At 40.5% G+C, this 16,595-nt stretch overlaps 14 non-coding genes across 14 annotated transcripts; all 14 read right to left on the bottom strand.

Annotated features, from left to right (window-relative positions):
- Nucleotides 1–654: 654 nt before the first annotated feature.
- TRNAK-UUU (transfer RNA lysine (anticodon UUU)) lies at nucleotides 655–727 on the bottom strand. Its single transcript has one exon. It is a non-coding gene; the product is annotated as a tRNA-Lys (tRNA).
- Nucleotides 728–995: 268 nt separating this feature from the next.
- TRNAK-UUU (transfer RNA lysine (anticodon UUU)) lies at nucleotides 996–1,068 on the bottom strand. The gene has a single exon. It is a non-coding gene; the product is annotated as a tRNA-Lys (tRNA).
- Nucleotides 1,069–1,336: 268 nt separating this feature from the next.
- Nucleotides 1,337–1,409, bottom strand: TRNAK-UUU (transfer RNA lysine (anticodon UUU)). Its single transcript has one exon. It is a non-coding gene; the product is annotated as a tRNA-Lys (tRNA).
- Nucleotides 1,410–2,018: 609 nt separating this feature from the next.
- On the bottom strand, nucleotides 2,019–2,091 carry TRNAK-UUU (transfer RNA lysine (anticodon UUU)). Its single transcript has one exon. It is a non-coding gene; the product is annotated as a tRNA-Lys (tRNA).
- A 268-nt stretch (nucleotides 2,092–2,359) lies between these two features.
- On the bottom strand, nucleotides 2,360–2,432 carry TRNAK-UUU (transfer RNA lysine (anticodon UUU)). Its single transcript has one exon. It is a non-coding gene; the product is annotated as a tRNA-Lys (tRNA).
- Nucleotides 2,433–4,587: 2,155 nt separating this feature from the next.
- On the bottom strand, nucleotides 4,588–4,660 carry TRNAK-UUU (transfer RNA lysine (anticodon UUU)). Its single transcript has one exon. It is a non-coding gene; the product is annotated as a tRNA-Lys (tRNA).
- Nucleotides 4,661–4,928: 268 nt separating this feature from the next.
- On the bottom strand, nucleotides 4,929–5,001 carry TRNAK-UUU (transfer RNA lysine (anticodon UUU)). The gene has a single exon. It is a non-coding gene; the product is annotated as a tRNA-Lys (tRNA).
- Nucleotides 5,002–7,156: 2,155 nt separating this feature from the next.
- TRNAK-UUU (transfer RNA lysine (anticodon UUU)) lies at nucleotides 7,157–7,229 on the bottom strand. The gene has a single exon. It is a non-coding gene; the product is annotated as a tRNA-Lys (tRNA).
- Nucleotides 7,230–7,497: 268 nt separating this feature from the next.
- TRNAK-UUU (transfer RNA lysine (anticodon UUU)) lies at nucleotides 7,498–7,570 on the bottom strand. Its single transcript has one exon. It is a non-coding gene; the product is annotated as a tRNA-Lys (tRNA).
- A 676-nt stretch (nucleotides 7,571–8,246) lies between these two features.
- On the bottom strand, nucleotides 8,247–8,319 carry TRNAK-UUU (transfer RNA lysine (anticodon UUU)). The gene has a single exon. It is a non-coding gene; the product is annotated as a tRNA-Lys (tRNA).
- Nucleotides 8,320–8,587: 268 nt separating this feature from the next.
- Nucleotides 8,588–8,660, bottom strand: TRNAK-UUU (transfer RNA lysine (anticodon UUU)). Its single transcript has one exon. It is a non-coding gene; the product is annotated as a tRNA-Lys (tRNA).
- Nucleotides 8,661–9,677: 1,017 nt separating this feature from the next.
- Nucleotides 9,678–9,750, bottom strand: TRNAK-UUU (transfer RNA lysine (anticodon UUU)). The gene has a single exon. It is a non-coding gene; the product is annotated as a tRNA-Lys (tRNA).
- Nucleotides 9,751–13,016: 3,266 nt separating this feature from the next.
- Nucleotides 13,017–13,089, bottom strand: TRNAK-UUU (transfer RNA lysine (anticodon UUU)). Its single transcript has one exon. It is a non-coding gene; the product is annotated as a tRNA-Lys (tRNA).
- Nucleotides 13,090–14,698: 1,609 nt separating this feature from the next.
- Nucleotides 14,699–14,771, bottom strand: TRNAK-UUU (transfer RNA lysine (anticodon UUU)). Its single transcript has one exon. It is a non-coding gene; the product is annotated as a tRNA-Lys (tRNA).
- Between the last annotated feature and the right edge of the window lie 1,824 nt (nucleotides 14,772–16,595).

Raw genomic sequence — 16,595 nt, 5'->3', positions numbered from 1 at the left:
GACTCAGTGGAAAATGAAAGATGTGCTCAAAAAAGATATTTGACAGCTTGCTTTAGCAAGTACGCCTGAACAGGGACGTGAACCCTGGACCCTCAGATTAAAAGTCTGATGCTCTACTGACTGAGCTATCCAGGCTCTGAAAAATGCTCTTCTTAGCTCCTCTAAGCGTCTTAACATAAAATATGGAGGTAAAGAAACAAAGCTTTGGTGGAAACTCAAAAATGTGCTCAAATTCTGCTAAACAGACATAGAAGGGTTGTTTCTGCAAAAAACAAAGATGTTCTCAAGCTGCTTCTATACCCTTGGTTTTGCACAGTAGAACACGACAATACAGAAGCTAAGACTCAGTGGAAAATCAAAGATGTGCTCAATAAAGACATTTGACAGCTTGCTTTAGCAAGTACGCCTGAACAGGGACTTGAACCCTGGACCCTCAGATTAAAAGTCTGATGCTCTACCGACTGAGCTATCCAGTCTCTGAAAATCTACTAAACAGACATAGAAGGGTTGTTTCTGCAAAAAACAAAGATGTTCTCAAGCTGCTTCTATACCCTTGGTTTTGCACAGTAGAACACGACAATACAGAAGCTAAGACTCAGTGGAAAATCAAAGATGTGCTCAATAAAGACATTTGACAGCTTGCTTTAGCAAGTACGCCTGAACAGGGACTTGAACCCTGGACCCTCAGATTAAAAGTCTGATGCTCTACCGACTGAGCTATCCAGGCTCTGAAAAATGCTCTTCTTAGCTCCTCTAAGCGTCTTAACATAAAATATGGAGGTAAAGAAACAAAGCTTTGGTGGAAACTCAAAAATGTGCTCAAAATCTACTAAACAGACATAGAAGGGTTGTTTCTGCAAAAAACAAAGATGTTCTCAAGCTGCTTCTATACCCTTGGTTTTGCACAGTAGAACACAACAATACAGAAGCAAAGACTCAGTGGAAAATCAAAGATGTGCTCAATAAAGACATTTGACAGCTTGCTTTAGCAAGCACGCCTGAACAGGGACTTGAACCCTGGACCCTCAGATTAAAAGTCTGATGCTCTACCGACTGAGCTATCCAGGCTCTGAAAAATGCTCTTCTTAGCTCCTCTAAGCGTCTTAACATAAAATATGGAGGTAAAGAAACAAAGCTTTGGTGGAAACTCAAAAATGTGCTCAAAATCTGCTAAACAGACATAGAAGGGTTGTTTCTGCAAAAAACAAAGATGTTCTCAAGCTGCTTCTATACCCTTGGTTTTGCACAGTAGAACACGGCACTGAAGATGCAGAGACTCAGTGGAAAATCAAAGATGTGCTCAATAAAGACATTTGACAGCTTGCTTTAGCAAGTACGCCTGAACAGGGACTTGAACCCTGGACCCTCAGATTAAAAGTCTGATGCTCTACCGACTGAGCTATCCAGGCTCTGAGAAATGCTCTTCTTAGCTCCTCTAAGCGTCTTAACATAAAATATGGAGGTAAAGAAACAAAGCTTTGGTGGAAACTCAAAAATGTGCTCAAAATCTACTAAACAGACATAGAAGGGTTGTTTCTGCAATAAGCAAAGAAGTTCTGAAGCTGCTTCTATACCCTTGGTTTTGCACAGTAGAACACGACAATACAGAAGCAAAGACTCAGTGGAAAATCAAAGATGTGCTCAATAAAGACATTTGACAGCTTGCTTTAGCAAGTACGCCTGAACAGCGACTTGAACCCTGGACCCTCAGATTAAAAGTCTGATGCTCTACCGACTGAGCTATCCAGGCTCTAAAAAATGCTCTTCTCAGCTCCTCTAAGCGTCTTAACATAAAATATGGAGGTAAAGAAACAAAGCTTTGGTGGAAACTCAAAAATGTGCTCAAAATCTACTAAACAGACATAGAAGGGTTGTTTCTGCAAAAAACAAAGATGTTCTCAAGCTGCTTCTATACCCTTGGTTTTGCACAGTAGAACACGACAATACAGAAGCAAAGACTCAGTGGAAAATGAAAGATGTGCTCAATAAAGACATTTGACAGCTTGCTTTAGCAAGCACGCCTGAACAGGGACTTGAACCCTGGACCCTCAGATTAAAAGTCTGATGCTCTACCGACTGAGCTATCCAGGCTCTGAAAAATGCTCTTCTTAGCTCCTCTAAGCGTCTTAACATAAAATATGGAGGTAAAGAAACAAAGCTTTGGTGGAAAATCAAAAATGTGCTCAAAATCTGCTAAACAGACATAGAAGGGTTGTTTCTGCAATAAGCAAAGATGTTCTCAAGCTGCTTCTATACCCTTGGTTTTGCACAGTAGAACACGACAATACAGAAGCAAAGACTCAGTGGAAAATCAAAGATGTGCTCAATAAAGACATTTGACAGCTTGCTTTAGCAAGCACGCCTGAACAGGGACTTGAACCCTGGACCCTCAGATTAAAAGTCTGATGCTCTACCGACTGAGCTATCCAGGCTCTGAAAAATGCTCTTCTTAGCTCCTCTAAGCGTCTTAACATAAAATATGGAGGTAAAGAAACAAAGCTTTGGTGGAAAATCAAAAATGTGCTCAAAATCTGCTAAACAGACATAGAAGGGTTGTTTCTGCAATAAGCAAAGATGTTCTCAAGCTGCTTCTATACCCTTGGTTTTGCACAGTAGAACACGGCACTGAAGATGCAGAGACTCAGTGGAAAATCAAAGATGTGCTCTTGGTTTTGCACAGTAGAACACGACAATACAGAAGCAAAGACTCAGTGGAAAATCAAAGATGTGCTCAATAAAGACATTTGACAGCTTGCTTTAGCAAGTACGCCTGAACAGGGACTTGAACCCTGTACCCTCAGATTAAAAGAATGATGCTCTACCGACTGAGCTATCCAGGCTCTAAAAAATGCTCTTCTCAGCTCCTCTAAGCGTCTTAACATAAAATATGGAGGTAAAGAAACAAAGCTTTGGTGGAAACTCAAAAATGTGCTCAAAATCTACTAAACAGACATAGAAGGGTTGTTTCTGCAATAAGCAAAGATGTTCTGAAGCTGCTTCTATACCCTTGGTTTTGCACAGTAGAATACGACAATACAGAAGCAAAGACTCAGTGGAAAATCAAAGATGTGCTCAATAAAGACATTTGACAGCTTGCTTTAGCAAGTACGCCTGAACAGCGACTTGAACCCTGGACCCTCAGATTAAAAGTCTGATGCTCTACCGACTGAGCTATCCAGGCTCTAAAAAATGCTCTTCTCAGCTCCTCTAAGCGTCTTAACATAAAATATGGAGGTAAAGAAACAAAGCTTTGGTGGAAACTCAAAAATGTGCTCAAAATCTACTAAACAGACATAGAAGGGTTGTTTCTGCAAAAAACAAAGATGTTCTCAAGCTGCTTCTATACCCTTGGTTTTGCACAGTAGAACACGGCACTGAAGATGCAGAGACTCAGTGGAAAATCAAAGATGTGCTCTTGGTTTTGCACAGTAGAACACGACAATACAGAAGCAAAGACTCAGTGGAAAATCAAAGATGTGCTCAATAAAGACATTTGACAGCTTGCTTTAGCAAGTACGCCTGAACAGGGACTTGAACCCTGTACCCTCAGATTAAAAGTATGATGCTCTACCGACTGAGCTATCCAGGCTCTAAAAAATGCTCTTCTCAGCTCCTCTAAGCGTCTTAACATAAAATATGGAGGTAAAGAAACAAAGCTTTGGTGGAAACTCAAAAATGTGCTCAAAATCTACTAAACAGACATAGAAGGGTTGTTTCTGCAATAAGCAAAGATGTTCTGAAGCTGCTTCTATACCCTTGGTTTTGCACAGTAGAATACGACAATACAGAAGCAAAGACTCAGTGGAAAATCAAAGATGTGCTCAATAAAGACATTTGACAGCTTGCTTTAGCAAGTACGCCTGAACAGCGACTTGAACCCTGGACCCTCAGATTAAAAGTCTGATGCTCTACCGACTGAGCTATCCAGGCTCTGAAAAATGCTCTTCTTAGCTCCTCTAAGCGTCTTAACATAAAATATGGAGGTAAAGAAACAAAGCTTTGGTGGAAAATCAAAAATGTGCTCAAAATCTGCTAAACAGACATAGAAGGGTTGTTTCTGCAATAAGCAAAGATGTTCTCAAGCTGCTTTTATACCCTTGGTTTTGCACAGTAGAACACGGCACTGAAGATGCAGAGACTCAGTGGAAAATCAAAGATGTGCTCTTGGTTTTGCACAGTAGAACACGACAATACAGAAGCAAAGACTCAGTGGAAAATCAAAGATGTGCTCAATAAAGACATTTGACAGCTTGCTTTAGCAAGTACGCCTGGACCCTCAGATTAAAAGTCTGATGCTCTACCGACTGAGCTATCCAGGCTCTGAAAAATGCTCTTCTTAGCTCCTCTAAGCGTCTTAACATAAAATATGGAGGTAAAGAAACAAAGCTTTGGTGGAAAATCAAAAATGTGCTCAAAATTTGCTAAACAGACATAGAAGGGTTGTTTCTGCAAAAAACAAAGATTTTCTCAAGCTGCTTCTATACCCTCAGTTTTGCACAGTAGAACACGACAATAAAGAAGCAAAGACTCAGTGGAAAATCAAAGATTTGCTCAATAAAGACATTTGACAGCTTGCTTTAGCAAGTACGCCTGAACAGGGACTTGAACCCTGGACCCTCAGATTAAAAGTCTGATGCTCTACCGACTGAGCTATCCAGGCTCTGAAAAATGCTCTTCTTAGCTCCTCTAAGCGTCTTAACATAAAATATGGAGGTAAAGAAACAAAGCTTTGGTGGAAACTCAAAAATGTGCTCAAAATCTACTAAACAGACATAGAAGGGTTGTTTCTGCAATAAGCAAAGATGTTCTGAAGCTGCTTCTATACCCTTGGTTTTGCACAGTAGAATACGACAATACAGAAGCAAAGACTCAGTGGAAAATCAAAGATGTGCTCAATAAAGACATTTGACAGCTTGCTTTAGCAAGTACGCCTGAACAGGGACTTGAACCCTGGACCCTCAGATTAAAAGTCTGATGCTCTACCGACTGAGCTATCCAGGCTCTGAAAAATGCTCTTCTTAGCTCCTCTAAGCGTCTTAACATAAAATATGGAGGTAAAGAAACAAAACTTTGGTGGAAAATCAAAAATGTGCTCAAAATCTGCTAAACAGACATAGAAGGGTTGTTTCTGCAATAAGCAAAGATGTTCTCAAGCTGCTTCTATACCCTTGGTTTTGCACAGTAGAACACGGCACTGAAGATGCAGAGACTCAGTGGAAAATCAAAGATGTGCTCTTGGTTTTGCACAGTAGAACACGACAATACAGAAGCAAAGACTCAGTGGAAAATCAAAGATGTGCTCAATAAAGACATTTGACAGCTTGCTTTAGCAAGTACGCCTGAACAGGGACTTGAACCCTGGACCCTCAGATTAAAAGTATGATGCTCTACCGACTGAGCTATCCAGGCTCTAAAAAATGCTCTTCTCAGCTCCTCTAAGCGTCTTAACATAAAATATGGAGGTAAAGAAACAAAGCTTTGGTGGAAACTCAAAAATGTGCTCAAAATCTACTAAACAGACATAGAAGGGTTGTTTCTGCAAAAAACAAAGATGTTCTCAAGCTGCTTCTATACCCTTGGTTTTGCACAGTAGAACACGACAATACAGAAGCAAAGACTCAGTGGAAAATCAAAGATGTGCTCAATAAAGACATTTGACAGCTTGCTTTAGCAAGTACGCCTGAACAGCGACTTGAACCCTGGACCCTCAGATTAAAAGTCTGATGCTCTACCGACTGAGCTATCCAGGCTCTAAAAAATGCTCTTCTCAGCTCCTCTAAGCGTCTTAACATAAAATATGGAGGTAAAGAAACAAAGCTTTGGTGGAAACTCAAAAATGTGCTCAAAATCTACTAAACAGACATAGAAGGGTTGTTTCTGCAAAAAACAAAGATGTTCTCAAGCTGCTTCTATACCCTTGGTTTTGCACAGTAGAACACGGCACTGAAGATGCAGAGACTCAGTGGAAAATCAAAGATGTGCTCTTGGTTTTGCACAGTAGAACACGACAATACAGAAGCAAAGACTCAGTGGAAAATCAAAGATGTGCTCAATAAAGACATTTGACAGCTTGCTTTAGCAAGTACGCCTGAACAGGGACTTGAACCCTGTACCCTCAGATTAAAAGTATGATGCTCTACCGACTGAGCTATCCAGGCTCTAAAAAATGCTCTTCTCAGCTCCTCTAAGCGTCTTAACATAAAATATGGAGGTAAAGAAACAAAGCTTTGGTGGAAACTCAAAAATGTGCTCAAAATCTACTAAACAGACATAGAAGGGTTGTTTCTGCAATAAGCAAAGATGTTCTGAAGCTGCTTCTATACCCTTGGTTTTGCACAGTAGAATACGACAATACAGAAGCAAAGACTCAGTGGAAAATCAAAGATGTGCTCAATAAAGACATTTGACAGCTTGCTTTAGCAAGTACGCCTGAACAGCGACTTGAACCCTGGACCCTCAGATTAAAAGTCTGATGCTCTACCGACTGAGCTATCCAGGCTCTGAAAAATGCTCTTCTTAGCTCCTCTAAGCGTCTTAACATAAAATATGGAGGTAAAGAAACAAAGCTTTGGTGGAAAATCAAAAATGTGCTCAAAATCTGCTAAACAGACATAGAAGGGTTGTTTCTGCAATAAGCAAAGATGTTCTCAAGCTGCTTTTATACCCTTGGTTTTGCACAGTAGAACACGGCACTGAAGATGCAGAGACTCAGTGGAAAATCAAAGATGTGCTCTTGGTTTTGCACAGTAGAACACGACAATACAGAAGCAAAGACTCAGTGGAAAATCAAAGATGTGCTCAATAAAGACATTTGACAGCTTGCTTTAGCAAGTACGCCTGGACCCTCAGATTAAAAGTCTGATGCTCTACCGACTGAGCTATCCAGGCTCTGAAAAATGCTCTTCTTAGCTCCTCTAAGCGTCTTAACATAAAATATGGAGGTAAAGAAACAAAGCTTTGGTGGAAAATCAAAAATGTGCTCAAAATTTGCTAAACAGACATAGAAGGGTTGTTTCTGCAAAAAACAAAGATTTTCTCAAGCTGCTTCTATACCCTCAGTTTTGCACAGTAGAACACGACAATAAAGAAGCAAAGACTCAGTGGAAAATCAAAGATTTGCTCAATAAAGACATTTGACAGCTTGCTTTAGCAAGTACGCCTGAACAGGGACTTGAACCCTGGACCCTCAGATTAAAAGTCTGATGCTCTACCGACTGAGCTATCCAGGCTCTGAAAAATGCTCTTCTTAGCTCCTCTAAGCGTCTTAACATAAAATATGGAGGTAAAGAAACAAAGCTTTGGTGGAAACTCAAAAATGTGCTCAAAATCTACTAAACAGACATAGAAGGGTTGTTTCTGCAATAAGCAAAGATGTTCTGAAGCTGCTTCTATACCCTTGGTTTTGCACAGTAGAATACGACAATACAGAAGCAAAGACTCAGTGGAAAATCAAAGATGTGCTCAATAAAGACATTTGACAGCTTGCTTTAGCAAGTACGCCTGAACAGGGACTTGAACCCTGGACCCTCAGATTAAAAGTCTGATGCTCTACCGACTGAGCTATCCAGGCTCTGAAAAATGCTCTTCTTAGCTCCTCTAAGCGTCTTAACATAAAATATGGAGGTAAAGAAACAAAACTTTGGTGGAAAATCAAAAATGTGCTCAAAATCTGCTAAACAGACATAGAAGGGTTGTTTCTGCAATAAGCAAAGATGTTCTCAAGCTGCTTCTATACCCTTGGTTTTGCACAGTAGAACACGGCACTGAAGATGCAGAGACTCAGTGGAAAATCAAAGATGTGCTCTTGGTTTTGCACAGTAGAACACGACAATACAGAAGCAAAGACTCAGTGGAAAATCAAAGATGTGCTCAATAAAGACATTTGACAGCTTGCTTTAGCAAGTACGCCTGAACAGGGACTTGAACCCTGGACCCTCAGATTAAAAGTATGATGCTCTACCGACTGAGCTATCCAGGCTCTAAAAAATGCTCTTCTCAGCTCCTCTAAGCGTCTTAACATAAAATATGGAGGTAAAGAAACAAAGCTTTGGTGGAAACTCAAAAATGTGCTCAAAATCTACTAAACAGACATAGAAGGGTTGTTTCTGCAAAAAACAAAGATGTTCTCAAGCTGCTTCTATACCCTTGGTTTTGCACAGTAGAACACGACAATACAGAAGCAAAGACTCAGTGGAAAATCAAAGATGTGCTCAATAAAGACATTTGACAGCTTGCTTTAGCAAGTACGCCTGAACAGGGACTTGAACCCTGGACCCTCAGATTAAAAGTCTGATGCTCTACCGACTGAGCTATCCAGGCTCTGAAAAATGCTCTTCTTAGCTCCTCTAAGCGTCTTAACATAAAATATGGAGGTAAAGAAACAAAGCTTTGGTGGAAAATCAAAAATGTGCTCAAAATCTGCTAAACAGACATAGAAGGGTTGTTTCTGCAATAAGCAAAGATGTTCTCAAGCTGCTTCTATACCTTTGGTTTTGCACAGTAGAACACGACAATACAGAAGCAAAGACTCAGTGGAAAATCAAAGATGTGCTCAATAAAGACATTTGACAGCTTGCTTTAGCAAGCACGCCTGAACAGGGACTTGAACCCTGGACCCTCAGATTAAAAGTCTGATGCTCTACCGACTGAGCTATCCAGGCTCTGAAAAGTGCTCTTCTTAGCTCCTCTAAGCGTCTTAACATAAAATATGGAGGTAAAGAAACAAAGCTTTGGTGGAAAATCAAAAATGTGCTCAAAATCTGCTAAACAGACATAGAAGGGTTGTTTCTGCAATAAGCAAAGATGTTCTCAAGCTGCTTCTATACCTTTGGTTTTGCACAGTAGAACACGACAATACAGAAGCAAAGACTCAGTGGAAAATCAAAGATGTGCTCAATAAAGACATTTGACAGCTTGCTTTAGCAAGCACGCCTGAACAGGGACTTGAACCCTGGACCCTCAGATGAAAAGTCTGATGCTCTACTGACTGAGCTATCCAGGCTCTGAAAAATGCTCTTCTTAGCTCCTCTAAGCGTCTTAACATAAAATATGGAGGTAAAGAAACAAAGCTTTGGTGGAAAATCAAAAATGTGCTCAAAATCTGCTAAACAGACATAGAAGGGTTGTTTCTGCAATAAGCAAAGATGTTCTCAAGCTGCTTCTATACCCTTGGTTTTGCACAGTAGAACACGGCACTGAAGATGCAGAGACTCAGTGGAAAATCAAAGATGTGCTCTTGGTTTTGCACAGTAGAACACGACAATACAGAAGCAAAGACTCAGTGGAAAATCAAAGATGTGCTCAATAAAGACATTTGACAGCTTGTTTTAGCAAGTACGCCTGAACAGGGACTTGAACCCTGGACCCTCAGATTAAAAGTATGATGCTCTACCGACTGAGCTATCCAGGCTCTAAAAAATGCTCTTCTCAGCTCCTCTAAGCGTCTTAACATAAAATATGGAGGTAAAGAAACAAAGCTTTGGTGGAAACTCAAAAATGTGCTCAAAATCTACTAAACAGACATAGAAGGGTTGTTTCTGCAAAAAACAAAGATGTTCTCAAGCTGCTTCTATACCCTTGGTTTTGCACAGTAGAACACGACAATACAGAAGCAAAGACTCAGTGGAAAATCAAAGATGTGCTCAATAAAGACATTTGACAGCTTGCTTTAGCAAGTACGCCTGAACAGGGACTTGAACCCTGGACCCTCAGATTAAAAGTCTGATGCTCTACCGACTGAGCTATCCAGGCTCTGAAAAATGCTCTTCTTAGCTCCTCTAAGCGTCTTAACATAAAATATGGAGGTAAAGAAACAAAGCTTTGGTGGAAACTCAAAAATGTGCTCAAAATCTGCTAAACAGACATAGAAGGGTTGTTTCTGCAAAAAACAAAGATGTTCTCAAGCTGCTTCTATACCCTTGGTTTTGCACAGTAGAACACGACAATACAGAAGCAAAGACTCAGTGGAAAATCAAAGATGTGCTCAATAAAGACATTTGACAGCTTGCTTTAGCAAGTACGCCTGAACAGGGACTTGAACCCTGGACCCTCAGATTAACCCTCTCCAATCCACTGTCTGACCTCTGAAGACATTATGATTTAAGGCTGTACAACTCTGATGTTGGAAGATGTCCGTCAGGGTTCTCTTACTGTATATTGCCAGCCTCTCTGCTGTCGGAGCCTATCCAACGTGTCACCTCATGTAGTACTGGCTTTAGCCAGCATATAGCACCATTGTATAATAGCAGAAAAAGAGTAAGCCCCCTAGGAAAACCAGGATCAAATTGGATTGGAAAGGGTTAAAAGTCTGATGCTCTACCGACTGAGCTATCCAGGCTCTGAAAAATGCTCTTCTTAGCTCCTCTAAGCGTCTTAACATAAAATATGGAGGTAAAGAAACAAAGCTTTGGTGGAAACTCAAAAATGTGCTCAAAATCTACTAAACAGACATAGAAGGGTTGTTTCTGCAATAAGCAAAGATGTTCTGAAGCTGCTTCTATACCCTTGGTTTTGCACAGTAGAATACGACAATACAGAAGCAAAGACTCAGTGGAAAATCAAAGATGTGCTCAATAAAGACATTTGACAGCTTGCTTTAGCAAGTACGCCTGAACAGCGACTTGAACCCTGGACCCTCAGATTAAAAGTCTGATGCTCTACCGACTGAGCTATCCAGGCTCTGAAAAATGCTCTTCTTAGCTCCTCTAAGCGTCTTAACATAAAATATGGAGGTAAAGAAACAAAGCTTTGGTGGAAAATCAAAAATGTGCTCAAAATCTGCTAAACAGACATAGAAGGGTTGTTTCTGCAATAAGCAAAGATGTTCTCAAGCTGCTTCTATACCCTTGGTTTTGCACAGTAGAACACGGCACTGAAGATGCAGAGACTCAGTGGAAAATCAAAGATGTGCTCTTGGTTTTGCACAGTAGAACACGACAATACAGAAGCAAAGACTCAGTGGAAAATCAAAGATGTGCTCAATAAAGACATTTGACAGCTTGCTTTAGCAAGTACGCCTGAACAGGGACTTGAACCCTGGACCCTCAGATTAAAAGTATGATGCTCTACCGACTGAGCTATCCAGGCTCTAAAAAATGCTCTTCTCAGCTCCTCTAAGCGTCTTAACATAAAATATGGAGGTAAAGAAACAAAGCTTTGGTGGAAACTCAAAAATGTGCTCAAAATCTACTAAACAGACATAGAAGGGTTGTTTCTGCAAAAAACAAAGATGTTCTCAAGCTGCTTCTATACCCTTGGTTTTGCACAGTAGAACACGACAATACAGAAGCAAAGACTCAGTGGAAAATCAAAGATGTGCTCAATAAAGACATTTGACAGCTTGCTTTAGCAAGCACGCCTGAACAGGGACTTGAACCCTGCACCCTCAGATTAAAAGTCTGATGCTCTACCGACTGAGCTATCCAGGCTCTGAAAAATGCTCTTCTTAGCTCCTCTAAGCGTCTTAACATAAAATATGGAGGTAAAGAAACAAAGCTTTGGTGGAAAATCAAAAATGTGCTCAAAATTTGCTAAACAGACATAGAAGGGTTGTTTCTGCAATAAGCAAAGATGTTCTCAAGCTGCTTCTATACCCTTGGTTTTGCACAGTAGAACACGGCACTGAAGATGCAGAGACTCAGTGGAAAATCAAAGATGTGCTCAATAAAGACATTTGACAGCTTGCTTTAGCAAGTACACCTGAACAGGGACTTGAGCCCTGGACCCTCAGATTAAAAGTCTGATGCTCTACCGACTGAGCTATCCAGGCTCTGAAAAATGCTCTTCTTAGCTCCTCTAAGCGTCTTAACATAAAATATGGAGGTAAAGAAACAAAGCTTTGGTGGAAAATCAACAATGTGCCCAAAATTTGCTAAACAGACATAGAAGGGTTGTTTCTGCAAAAAACAAAGATTTTCTCAAGCTGCTTCTATACCCTCAGTTTTGCACAGTAGAACACGACAATAAAGAAGCAAAGACTCAGTGGAAAATCAAAGATGTGCTCAATTAAGACATTTGACAGCTTGCTTTAGCAAGTACGCCTGAACAGGGACTTGAACCCTTATGCTCTACCGACTGAACTATCCAGGCTCTGAAAAATGCTCTTCTTAGCTCCTCTAAGCGTCTTAACATAAAATATGGAGGTAAAGAAACAAAGCTTTGGTGGAAAATCAAAAATGTGCTCAAAATCTGCTAAACAGACATAGAAGGGTTGTTTCTGCAATAAGCAAAGATGTTCTCAAGCTGCTTCTATACCCTTGGTTTTGCACAGTAGAACACGGCACTGAAGATGCAGAGACTCAGTGGAAAATCAAAGATGTGCTCAATAAAGACATTTGACAGCTTGCTTTAGCAAGTACGCCTGAACAGCGACTTGAACCCTGGACCCTCAGATTAAAAGTCTGATGCTCTACCGACTGAGCTATCCAGGCTCTGAAAAATGCTCTTCTTAGCTCCTCTAAGCGTCTTAACATAAAATATGGAGGTAAAGAAACAAAGCTTTGGTGGAAAATCAAAAATGTGCTCAAAATCTGCTAAACAGACATAGAAGGGTTGTTTCTGCAATAAGCAAAGATGTTCTCAAGCTGCTTCTATACCCTTGGTTTTGCACAGTAGAACACGGCACTGAAGATGCAGAGACTCAGTGGAAAATCAAAGATGTGCTCAATTAAGACATTTGACAGCTTGCTTTAGCAAGTACGCCTGAACAGGGACTTGAACCCTTATGCTCTACCGACTGAACTATCCAGGCTCTGAAAAATGCTCTTCTTAGCTCCTCTAAGCGTCTTAACATAAAATATGGAGGTAAAGAAACAAAGCTTTGGTGGAAACTCAAAAATGTGCTCAAAATCTGCTAAACAGACATAGAAGGGTTGTTTCTGCAAAAAACAAAGATGTTCTCAAGCTGCTTCTATACCCTTGGTTTTGCACAGTAGAACACGACAATACAGAAGCAAAGACTCAGTGGAAAATCAAAGATGTGCTCAATAAAGACATTTGACAGCTTGCTTTAGCAAGTACGCCTGAACAGGGACTTGAACCCTGGACCCTCAGATTAAAAGTCTGATGCTCTACCGACTGAGCTATCCAGGCTCTGAAAAATGCTCTTCTTAGCTCCTCTAAGCGTCTTAACATAAAATATGGAGGTAAAGAAACAAAGCTTTGGTGGAAACTCAAAAATGTGCTCAAAATCTACTAAACAGACATAGAAGGGTTGTTTCTGCAATAAGCAAAGATGTTCTGAAGCTGCTTCTATACCCTTGGTTTTGCACAGTAGAATACGACAATACAGAAGCAAAGACTCAGTGGAAAATCAAAGATGTGCTCAATAAAGACATTTGACAGCTTGCTTTAGCAAGTACGCCTGAACAGCGACTTGAACCCTGGACCCTCAGATTAAAAGTCTGATGCTCTACCGACTGAGCTATCCAGGCTCTGAAAAATGCTCTTCTTAGCTCCTCTAAGCGTCTTAACATAAAATATGGAGGTAAAGAAACAAAGCTTTGGTGGAAAATCAAAAATGTGCTCAAAATCTGCTAAACAGACATAGAAGGGTTGTTTCTGCAATAAGCAAAGATGTTCTCAAGCTGCTTCTATACCCTTGGTTTTGCACAGTAGAACACGGCACTGAAGATGCAGAGACTCAGTGGAAAATCAAAGATGTGCTCTTGGTTTTGCACAGTAGAACACGACAATACAGAAGCAAAGACTCAGTGGAAAATCAAAGATGTGCTCAATAAAGAAATTTGACAGCTTGCTTTAGCAAGTACGCCTGAACAGGGACTTGAACCCTGGACCCTCAGATTAAAAGTATGATGCTCTACCGACTGAGCTATCCAGGCTCTAAAAAATGCTCTTCTCAGCTCCTCTAAGCGTCTTAACATAAAATATGGAGGTAAAGAAACAAAGCTTTGGTGGAAACTCAAAAATGTGCTCAAAATCTACTAAACAGACATAGAAGGGTTGTTTCTGCAAAAAACAAAGATGTTCTCAAGCTGCTTCTATACCCTTGGTTTTGCACAGTAGAACACGACAATACAGAAGCAAAGACTCAGTGGAAAATCAAAGATGTGCTCAATAAAGACATTTGACAGCTTGCTTTAGCAAGCACGCCTGAACAGGGACTTGAACCCTGGACCCTCAGATTAAAAGTCTGATGCTCTACCGACTGAGCTATCCAGTCTCTGAAAATCTACTAAACAGACATAGAAGGGTTGTTTCTGCAAAAAACAAAGATGTTCTCAAGCTGCTTCTATACCCTTGGTTTTGCACAGTAGAACACGACAATACAGAAGCAAAGACTCAGTGGAAAATCAAAGATGTGCTCAATAAAGACATTTGACAGCTTGCTTTAGCAAGCACGCCTGAACAGGGACTTGAACCCTGGACTCTGAGATTAAAAGTCTGATGCTCTACCGACTGAGCTATCCAGGCTCTGAAAAATGCTCTTCTTAGCTCCTCTAAGCGTCTTAACATAAAATATGGAGGTAAAGAAACAAAGCTTTGGTGGAAAATCAAAAATGTGCTCAAAATCTGCTAAACAGACATAGAAGGGTTGTTTCTGCAATAAGCAAAGATGTTCTCAAGCTGCTTCTATACCTTTGGTTTTGCACAGTAGAACACGACAATACAGAAGCAAAGACTCAGTGGAAAATCAAAGATGTGCTCAATAAAGACATTTGACAGCTTGCTTTAGCAAGCACGCCTGAACAGGGACTTGAACCCTGGACCCTCAGATTAAAAGTCTGATGCTCTACCAACTGAGCTATCCAGGCTCTGAAAAATGCTCTTCTTAGCTCCTCTAAGCGTCTTAACATAAAATATGGAGGTAAAGAAACAAAGCTTTGGTGGAAAATCAAAAATGTGCTCAAAATCTGCTAAACAGACATAGAAGGGTTGTTTCTGCAATAAGCAAAGATGTTCTCAAGCTGCTTCTATACCCTTGGTTTTGCACAGTAGAACACGGCACTGAAGATGCAGAGACTCAGTGGAAAATCAAAGATGTGCTCAATAAAGACATTTGACAGCTTGCTTTAGCAAGTACGCCTGAACAGGGACTTGAACCCTGGACCCTCAGATTAAAAGTCTGATGCTCTACTGACTGAGCTATCCAGGCTCTGAAAAATGCTCTTCTTAGCTCCTCTAAGCGTCTTAACATAAAATATGGAGGTAAAGAAACAAAGCTTTGGTGGAAAATCAAAAATGTGCTCAAAATCTGCTAAACAGACATAGAAGGGTTGTTTCTGCAATAAGCAAAGATGTTCTCAAGCTGCTTCTATACCCTTGGTTTTGCACAGTAGAACACGGCACTGAAGATGCAGAGACTCAGTGGAAAATCAAAGATGTGCTCTTGGTTTTGCACAGTAGAACACGACAATACAGAAGCAAAGACTCAGTGGAAAATCAAAGATGTGCTCAATAAAGACATTTGACAGCTTGCTTTAGCAAGTACGCCTGAACAGGGACTTGAACCCTGGACCCTCAGATTAAAAGTATGATGCTCTACCGACTGAGCTATCCACGCTCTAAAAAATGCTCTTCTCAGTTCCTCTAAGCGTCTTAACATAAAATATGGAGGTAAAGAAACAAAGCTTTGGTGGAAACTCAAAAATGTGCTCAAAATCTACTAAACAGACATAGAAGGGTTGTTTCTGCAAAAAACAAAGATGTTCTCAAGCTGCTTCTATACCCTTGGTTTTGCACAGTAGAACACGACAATACAGAAGCAAAGACTCAGTGGAAAATCAAAGATGTGCTCAATAAAGACATTTGACAGCTTGCTTTAGCAAGCACGCCTGAACAGGGACTTGAACCCTGGACCCTCAGATTAAAAGTATGATGCTCTACCGACTGAGCTATCCAGGCTCTAAAAAATGCTCTTCTCAGCTCCTCTAAGCGTCTTAACATAAAATATGGAGGTAAAGAAACAAAGCTTTGGTGGAAACTCAAAAATGTGCTCAAAATCTACTAAACAGACATAGAAGGGTTGTTTCTGCAATAAGCAAAGATGTTCTGAAGCTGCTTCTATACCCTTGGTTTTGCACAGTAGAATACGACAATACAGAAGCAAAGACTCAGTGGAAAATCAAAGATGTGCTCAATAAAGACATTTGACAGCTTGCTTTAGCAAGTACGCCTGAACAGCGACTTGAACCCTGGACCCTCAGATTAAAAGTCTGATGCTCTACCGACTGAGCTATCCAGGCTCTAAAAAATGCTCTTCTCAGCTCCTCTAAGCGTCTTAACATAAAATATGGAGGTAAAGAAACAAAGCTTTGGTGGAAACTCAAAAATGTGCTCAAAATCTACTAAACAGACATAGAAGGGTTGTTTCTGCAAAAAACAAAGATGTTCTCAAGCTGCTTCTATACCCTTGGTTTTGCACAGTAGAACACGGCACTGAAGATGCAGAGACTCAGTGGAAAATCAAAGATGTGCTCTTGGTTTTGCACAGTAGAACACGACAATACAGAAGCAAAGACTCAGTGGAAAATCAAAGATGTGCTCAATAAAGACATTTGACAGCTTGCTTTAGCAAGTACGCCTGAACAGGGACTTGAACCCTGTACCCTCAGATTAAAAGTATGATGCTCTACCGA

The sequence above is a fragment of the Eleutherodactylus coqui genome, chromosome 7 (assembly GCF_035609145.1).
Source record: "Eleutherodactylus coqui strain aEleCoq1 chromosome 7, aEleCoq1.hap1, whole genome shotgun sequence".
Classification (NCBI taxonomy): Eukaryota; Metazoa; Chordata; class Amphibia; order Anura; family Eleutherodactylidae; genus Eleutherodactylus; species Eleutherodactylus coqui.
This window is presented reverse-complemented; position numbering and strand designations above follow the sequence as displayed.